The sequence below is a fragment of the Rhinopithecus bieti genome, unplaced genomic scaffold (assembly GCF_001698545.2).
Source record: "Rhinopithecus bieti isolate Rb0 unplaced genomic scaffold, ASM169854v2 scaffold_68143, whole genome shotgun sequence".
In the NCBI taxonomy this organism is placed as follows: domain Eukaryota; kingdom Metazoa; phylum Chordata; class Mammalia; order Primates; family Cercopithecidae; genus Rhinopithecus; species Rhinopithecus bieti.
Window position 1 is genome coordinate 56,326 of NW_016825478.1, and position 8,533 is coordinate 64,858.

General features: G+C 54.4%; 1 long non-coding RNA gene across 4 annotated transcripts; it reads right to left on the reverse strand.

The window, feature by feature from the left end:
* Positions 1-1,199: 1,199 nt before the first annotated feature.
* Positions 1,200-8,020, reverse strand: LOC108522681 (uncharacterized). 4 transcript variants are annotated; one of them, XR_001883567.1, is made up of 4 exons: positions 7,788-8,020; positions 5,724-5,909; positions 1,827-1,926; positions 1,200-1,455 (listed from the first exon to the last, which is right to left on the reverse strand). It is a non-coding gene; the product is annotated as an uncharacterized LOC108522681 (long non-coding RNA). The 4 variants fall into 4 exon arrangements; XR_001883570.1 differs by lacking the exons at positions 5,724-5,909; positions 7,788-8,020 and adding exons at positions 2,048-2,167; positions 5,416-5,561 and having other exon boundaries at positions 1,827-1,920; XR_001883568.1 differs by lacking the exons at positions 5,724-5,909; positions 7,788-8,020 and adding exons at positions 2,048-2,167; positions 5,380-5,561 and having other exon boundaries at positions 1,827-1,920.
* Positions 8,021-8,533: the final 513 nt, after the last annotated feature.

Genomic DNA, 8,533 nt, shown 5'->3' on the forward strand with positions numbered 1-8,533 from the left:
CTCTCAAACTGGTGGGATTACACGTGTGAGCCACCAGGCATAGTGACTGGAGAATTTATGAAAAATACACATTACTGGACAGCCATGGTGGCTCACACCTGTAATCCCAGCATTTCGGGAGGCTGAGGCGGGCAGATCAGCTGAGGTCGGGAGTTTGAGAGCAGCGTGGCCAACATGGTGAAACCCCGTCCCTACTAATAATACAAAATTAGCCAGGCGTGGTAGTGCATGCCTGTAATCCCAGCTACTCGGGAGGCTGAGGCAATCGCTTGAACCTGGGAGGCGGAGGTTGCAGTGAGTCAAGATCACGCCATTGCACTCCAGCCTGGGCAACAAGAGTGAAACTCTATCTCAAAAGAATAAATAAATAAAATAAATATACATTGCTGGGGACCCCCAGAGTCTCTGATTCAACCATCTAGAGTGGGGCTTCACATCACATTTCTCAGGAGTTCTGAGGCGATGCTGGTGCTGCTAGTTGACTAGCTTCAAGAAACAGGTTTTTTTTCCTTTGTTTTTAGATGAAGTATTGCTCTGTCACATAGGCTGGAGTGCAATGGCGTGATCTCTGCTCACTGTAGTCTCCATCTCCCCGGTTCAAGTGATCCTCCCACCTCAGCCTCCCAAAGTGCTAGGATTACAGGCATGAGCCACCGTGCCTGGCCCATGTCCTGAGGTCTCACCTGCTGTCTGCCAATGACGAAGTAAACAGAATGATGCCCCGGGCAACGTGGAGAGGGGAGGCCAGGAAAGCGGTGGGGCTCCATGGGTCGTACCTTCAGGCGGCGCTCACTGGCTGTGTGGATGTCCTCATCATTGGAGTTGAGTTTGAAGGTGCCCTGGGCACACTCCTCAGTCACCTATAGCGAGTAGCAGCAATGCCAGGGGTCAGGTGAGCAGGCATCAGCAGCCAAGAGGGCCCCTGCCCTGGTCCCACCCTATAGGTGATGACTGACTGTTCCTGTCCAGAAGCTGAGTCCTGAAAGCGCACCCTGAGAAGGTGCATCTGGGGCCCTGCACACCTCTACCCATGAGCCATATGGGCCACAGGGGTCATTAAAGGATGGAGAGAGGCNACTAGCTTCAAGAAACAGGTTTTTTTTCCTTTGTTTTTAGATGAAGTATTGCTCTGTCACATAGGCTGGAGTGCAATGGCGTGATCTCTGCTCACTGTAGTCTCCATCTCCCCGGTTCAAGTGATCCTCCCACCTCAGCCTCCCAAAGTGCTAGGATTACAGGCATGAGCCACCGTGCCTGGCCCATGTCCTGAGGTCTCACCTGCTGTCTGCCAATGACGAAGTAAACAGAATGATGCCCCGGGCAACGTGGAGAGGGGAGGCCAGGAAAGCGGTGGGGCTCCATGGGTCGTACCTTCAGGCGGCGCTCACTGGCTGTGTGGATGTCCTCATCATTGGAGTTGAGTTTGAAGGTGCCCTGGGCACACTCCTCAGTCACCTATAGCGAGTAGCAGCAATGCCAGGGGTCAGGTGAGCAGGCATCAGCAGCCAAGAGGGCCCCTGCCCTGGTCCCACCCTATAGGTGATGACTGACTGTTCCTGTCCAGAAGCTGAGTCCTGAAAGCGCACCCTGAGAAGGTGCATCTGGGGCCCTGCACACCTCTACCCATGAGCCATATGGGCCACAGGGGTCATTAAAGGATGGAGAGAGGCAGTCATCAAGGCACCCAGTTAAACAGCACATGAGAATATACTTAGTTCAACGTGAAACCACAGATTGGCAACACTGCACTATCTGCTCAGGGATTTGGTGGGAGCCTGTGGCCACAGGGAGGGGGTCTCAGGTGGGGCTTGGGCCACGGCAAGTACCTTGTCTAGGCCATGTAGTATCTGGTCCATCTTGGCCTTGGTGAGAAGCCCTGAGATCACACCACTGGACTACAGCCTGGGTGACAGAGCAAGACTGCATCTCAAAAAAAGAAAAAAAAAAAAAACAGGACAAAGTGAGTGATTAAACATGGCTCTAAGATCTCACCCATGCCCTCAATAGGTATTATTTAGCGCATGCTGTGTCAGATATTGCAGAGTACCTTGGAAGCAACAATAAACAGGACTTCCTTCTCTCTCCTGAGCCCATAGTACTCAAGGCTGCAATGAGCTGTGATCGCACCACTGCACTCCAGCTAGGGCAACAGAGTAAGACCTTGCCTCTACAAAAGAAAAAGAAAACTCAGGTTCCAACCCAGGACTTACTGAATCAGGATCTCAGAATGCAGAGATCTGCCATATCAAAAAAACTTCCCCTAGAGATTCTCATCAGCCAGGTGTGGGCCAGATGAACTCCAAGCCCCCTTAAACCTTTGACATTTTATGAGTCTATTAAATCAAAATGCAAAAAACGCTAAGTCCAAACTAAGCAAACAAATCCCATCTCCCTATGCCCAGCCTCCCTAGATTCAGAAAGCCACACTGCCTGGCAAGTAAGCAGGGAGAGAATTCTCATTAACCCAAAGACCATCTTTGAAAACAGACTGGCTGCAGCTGTGTGCGGTGGCCCACACCTGTAACCCCAGCCCTTTGGGAGGTTGAGGCAGGAGGTTTGCTTGAGCCCAGGAGTTCGAGATCAGCCTGGGCAACATGGCAAGACCCTGTCTCTATTTTTTCAAGTAAAAAATCAAAATAAAAAATCCCACACTGGCATGGTTCTTTCCAGTTGTTTCCATGAGCAGACTTCACGACAAGGCCAGGCAAAGGTGGGGAAAAATGGGGTAGGGACCCTCTTGTCTGCTACATAGTTGGAGTTGGTCACAAAGGTCACAGACCGGGAAGGGTCCAAGGCTTTGGTGTGAGCGATCACCATCCTGTCCACAAAAGGCAGAAGACACAGGTTCTGTCAGTCCAGGAAGGGCTCAGACACCCTCCCATCCTTTCTGTCCCATCTTCCCTCATCAGAGCACAACACGGGGCCAGGCATGATGGCTCACACCTTTAATCTCAGCACTTTGGGAGGCCGAAGGAGGGTAGATCACTTGAGGTCGGGGGTTCAAGATCAGCCTGGCCGACATGGCAAAACCCCATCTCTATTACAAATACAAAAATCAGCTGGTCATGGTGGCACATGTCTGTATCACCAGCTACTTGGAAGCTGAGGGACGAGACTCGCTTGAACCCGGGACGTGGAGGCTGCAGTGAGCCGAGATCATGCCACTGCACTCTAGCCTGGTCCACAGAACAAGACCCTGTCTCAAAACAAACAAACAAACAAAAAGAAAAAAACAAAACACGGAGCCGCTGCTTTCTTCCCTAACTTGAGATGTATTTTACATAAGGGCACATGATCCTCTAGTCCTAGACCGAGCTCTCTTAACACCACTCTTTCTCCCCCTGCCTCCGAATCCTATCCCCCCAGAGGAGCAGTCACCCTTCCAGGTACACAGAGCTGAGGTCAGTGGGCTGGACACTGCCAAAACTGAGGTTGACTCTCTGAAACAGCTCTTGAACACAGGAATGGATGGGTGCAGATTCAGGAGGGATATTTATTAATGCATCAAGCAAACAGGGAGTGCAGGCTGGGAGGTAGGCATGGGGCTTGGTGCGAGGTGCTCAGTAGTGACTCAAATCTAAGGCCACAGGTCCTGGGGAGTGGGAATGGAGAAACATGCACAGAGAAATGGTGCAAGTGCCGGGCAAGGTGGCTCACGCCTAGAATCTCAGCACTTCAGGAGGCTTACTAGAGACCAGGAGTTCGAGACCAGCCTGGGCAATATAGCAAGACCCTGTTTCTACAACAAATGTATAAATTAGGTGGGGCATGGTGGCTCACACCTATAATCCCAGCACTTTGGGAGGCCAAGGCAGGTGGATCACGAGGTCAAGAGTTCAAGACCAGACTGGCCAACATGATGAAACCCCATCTCTACAAAAAAATACAAGAAAAAAAAAAAACTAGCTGGGCCTGGTAGCACCTGCCCATAATCCTAGCTACTCAGGAGGCTGAGGCAAGAAAATTGCTTGAACCCAGGAGGTAGAGGTTGCAGTGAGTTGAGATCGCACCACTGCTCTCCAGTCTGGGCGACAGAGCAAGAGACTTCTTCTTGTGGGAAAAAAAAAATTTAAACTTAGCCTGGCATGGTGGCACACATCTGTGGTCCCAGCTCTTTGGGAGGCTGAGGGGGAGGATCGCTTAAGCCCAGGAGGTTGAGGTGGCAACAAGCCATGATTGTACCACTGCACTCCATCCTGGGCAACAGAGCAAGACTCTGACTCTGAAAAAGAAACAATGAAAGAAATGTTGCAAATGGAAATGACAAGTGGTGGCAGGAACTGGGCTCTGCAAGACAATACACATAACTTGGACTGGAGAGTCAGGGACAGCCTCTTAGAAGAAACAGCCTTTATGCCAGGTCAAGTTAACCAGGAGGGATAAAGGGAAGAAAAACCCAACAGAGGGACCAGCCTGTGGTCAGAGCTCCCAGCACCCGCCCGAGGCCTCCACAGTACAGACTATTTTTTTTTTTAGAGACAGGGTCTCATTCTGTAGCCCAGGCTGGAGTACAACCTCCCCTTTCTGGTTTTAAGTGATTCTCCTGCTTCAGCCTCCCGAGTAGCTGGGATGACAGGCGCACACCACCATGCCCAGCTTATCTTTGTATTTTTAGCAGAGATGGGGTTTCACTATCTGTTGGTCAGGCTGGTCTTGAACTCCTGACCTCAAGTGATCCACCCACCTCGGCCTCCCAAAGTGCTGGGATTACAGACATGAGCCATCATGTTTGGCCTGGACTGTTCTTGAAGCCTCTTTTCCTCTTCTCTTTCCTAAGTTCATTTCTTCTTTTACACCCTCCCCCCATCATTGCTCTGCCCATTCAAAGCTGGCTGTGGCTGGCACAGGACAGAACAGAACCCCCTAGCCTCAAGTTCCAAACCCACACTCTCCAACAGCCAGGCTTGAAGATGGGAAGCTTCAAAGGCTTGTGACAGCCCGGCTGAACCACTCCAGCCTGGGCGGCTCCCTTCAATTCCTGCCCCGGGAAAACAGGCAACAGGCATCTCCTGAAAAGGCTGCTGATGTCGGCCTTGAAGGGGAGGTAGACCCCTCATGCTCCAGCGCATGGACCCCATTTACCCACTGTAGACACAGGGGATATGGGGAGGGTGGGGGGCAGGTCAGGGCATGAGGAGGGGCCCTGCTATTGGGCACTCCCTCACATAAACTGCAGCATGGGGCTCAGTGGCCTGCCAGTCAGACGGGAAGAATGGCATCCCAATGGGGTAGATCAGGCCACCTATCCCCCTACACAGGGCACAGGGCACAGCCCCCAGGGCAGGGCAGGGCAGGGCCCACCACAGTCCCACCCCAGGAGAAAGGCTGTTCAGCAGCCATGCCCACCCACCCGCCCTGCCTGCTCCTGGCTGTACTGACCACGATGGCATAGGAGTGGGCACTGCCAAGCCTCACCACCACTCTTGTGCGCAGGTCCTGGGTTCATTGCTCCAGCAGGGTCACCTCCTGTTCATACCACACCTGGCTGACAAAACGCCGCAGCCACCAGTCCTGGCCATTGTCGTTGAAGCTGGAAGGAACCGGCATGTCCAGGGTGGGGCCCGACTGTGGAAAGAAGGGCCGGTCTCAGCTCCTAGGCGCCCAAAGGGATGCGGGACCAGTGTGCTGCACAGCTGTGCCCCCAGGCCTAGTGCAAGCCCTGACACATAGCGGGGAATCTTAGCAAAACNCCACCCGCCCTGCCTGCTCCTGGCTGTACTGACCACGATGGCATAGGAGTGGGCACTGCCAAGCCTCACCACCACTCTTGTGCGCAGGTCCTGGGTTCATTGCTCCAGCAGGGTCACCTCCTGTTCATACCACACCTGGCTGACAAAACGCCGCAGCCACCAGTCCTGGCCATTGTCGTTGAAGCTGGAAGGAACCGGCATGTCCAGGGTGGGGCCCGACTGTGGAAAGAAGGGCCGGTCTCAGCTCCTAGGCGCCCAAAGGGATGCGGGACCAGTGTGCTGCACAGCTGTGCCCCCAGGCCTAGTGCAAGCCCTGACACATAGCGGGGAATCTTAGCAAAACAGACAGATAACTTGCTGAGGACAGGTCAACTGTCAGGGCGGTTTGTGCACCTGGGCCAGTGGGGCCAGGAGTCCCTCCTCGGAGTGGATGGGGCCCAATATCTCTTGAGACATGAGCGAGCCCAGGGGCACATCCCAGCTGGAGGCAAGGTTTGGACTGATGACTAAGAGGTAGATGACCCAACTGTCACAGAGAGGAAGGCTGGTTGGGGGATTTTGGGGGGCTTTCCTTAGGACACTGAGTGGGGCACACGCTAGCACCCAGTTCTCTCCTCTCTTCCTCCTGTACTGAATGCCACAAAGTCAGAAAAAGAGGATGCAGACCAGGCAAAAGTGGCCCAGACCTCACCCGGTCCCACTGCTCTCCTGACCACATCCAAGTCAGGAGGGGAACAGGCGTGGCGTCCTTGGCCTGTCACATCCTGTCCTGTATCTGAACCTTGAAAACCAAGGGACCTTCCTGTCTTGGCAGAGCTGACCACAGGACGTCTAAACTGTCCCCTCCTCCCAATCCCTGGGCCCAGCTCTGTGCAGTGCCTGCCGCTCTGGCCCCCCAGTGTCTGCGTGGCTCATGCCAGTACTCAGCGCTTTGGGAGGTTAACGTGGGAAGATGGCTTGAGGCCAGGAGTTCAAGACCAGCCTGGGCAACGAGGTGAGACTCTATATCTTAAAAAAAAAAAAAAAAAAAAAGTTATTATTATTTTTTTTAAGACAAGAGTCTCACTCTGTCACCAAGGCTGGAGTGCAGTGGGGTGATCTCAGCTCACTGCAACCTCTGCCTCCTGGGTTCAAGCGATTCTCCTGGCTTAGCCTCCCAAGTAGCTGGAATTACAGGTATGCACCACCACACCCGGCTAGTTTTTATATTTTCAGTGGAGATGCGGTTTCACCATGTTGGCCAGGCTGGTCTTGAACTCTTGGCCTCAGGTGATTTACCCGTCTTGGCCTCCCAAAGTGCTGGCATTACAGGCGTGCGCCACCGAGCACGGGCACATTTTTTCATTTTTTTTTGAGACGGAGTCTCGCTCTGTAGCCCAGGCTGGAGTGCAGTGGCACGATCTCTGCTCACTACAAGCTCCGCCTCCCGGGTTCATGCCATTCTCCTGCTTCAGCCTCCCGAGTAGCTGAAACTACAGGCCCCGCCACCACACCCGGCTTTTTTTTTTTTTTTCTTTTTCCTTTTTTTTTTTTTTTTTTTTTTTTAAGCAAAGACAGGGTTTCACCGTGTTAGCCAGGATGGTCTCAATCTCCTGACCTCGTGATCCGCCCGTCTCGGCCTCCCAAAGTGCTGGGATTACAGGTGTGAGCCACTGCGACCGGCCTCGGTTTTTTTTTTTAAATTAGCCAGGCATAGTGGCTCCAGATAACTTGCAAGGCTGGGGTGGGAGGATCGCTTGAGCTCAGAAGTTAGGATTGCACCACTGCGCTCCAACATGGTGACAGGGCCAAACCCAGTCTCAAAAATTTTTTTTAAATTAAAAATAAACACTAAAAAGATAGATACCGCCCGGGCTCAGCCTTCGCCCACGGAGGGGACTCCGCAGATGCGCTTCCTCCTCCTCCTCGGCTATCCTGGGTCCCCCCCGCCCCGTCCACCTGTCCCCCAACCTCGCGCCCCCAAGCCCGTTGACCTTTAACCTCCTCCGGGCTCCCAGCCCGGGACGCCCAGGTGAAGGAGCCTGGCGGGGGGCCCAGGCTCCTCCACTCCCGCCCCCGGGCTTCCTGGGACCTCCCGGCCCTGCCCCAAGCACGCACCTCTCGCAGCGGACACCGATAACACTGCTCCTAGAAGCCACCGCACCTGATGTCGAAGAGGTCGGCGCGGAAGCTCTAGAGGCCTCTAGCTTGTTGCGCTCCCGCAACGGATAACATTCCGCCCTGCAGCGCCAGCGCGCAGCCCCACAACAGGAGCCTGAGCGCCTACCAGGTGTCAGGAAGCCCCACAGACCACACCTTCCGCTCCTCCGCTGGGCCACCGTCTAGGGGTCTAAGAGCAGCGCGGGAGGAGCCCTGCATCTCGCGCGATGTGACAGGCAACGCGCCTGAGGCCATCCTCGCCATCTTTGTTGAGGGCGACTGCCAGGCCTTGAGGGGTTCGGCGGGGCCAGGCGCTACAGAGTGGAGCCGCAGGCTGGGAACCCAGGGCTAGGCCCTTCAAGCAGGACCCTCACCCTCCGCCCCAGCCAGGAAGGGTGAAGTCTGCTACCCGCCTCGGCCCAGTCCTGACGATCCAGGGCTGCAGGCCAGGACAGAACCCCTGAGATAGGTGGGATTCCTCTCTTCTTCAAGAAGCACTTCCACTGGCTTTCCCCCAGCCTGACTCGGAGCAGGCTCCAGTGGAGCCTCTTCTATGCCTGTTGGATGCAGCCCCTTGGAGGGATGCATGTCCTTGGGATGCTCCCTTAGCCTTGACCCTGGGCCTCTGGGGCCCTGATCCTAACCCGGGGGCCAAGAGCTCCCTCTTGGCGTTGCAGGCACGTAAAGATGCAGGGAGAGGGCCT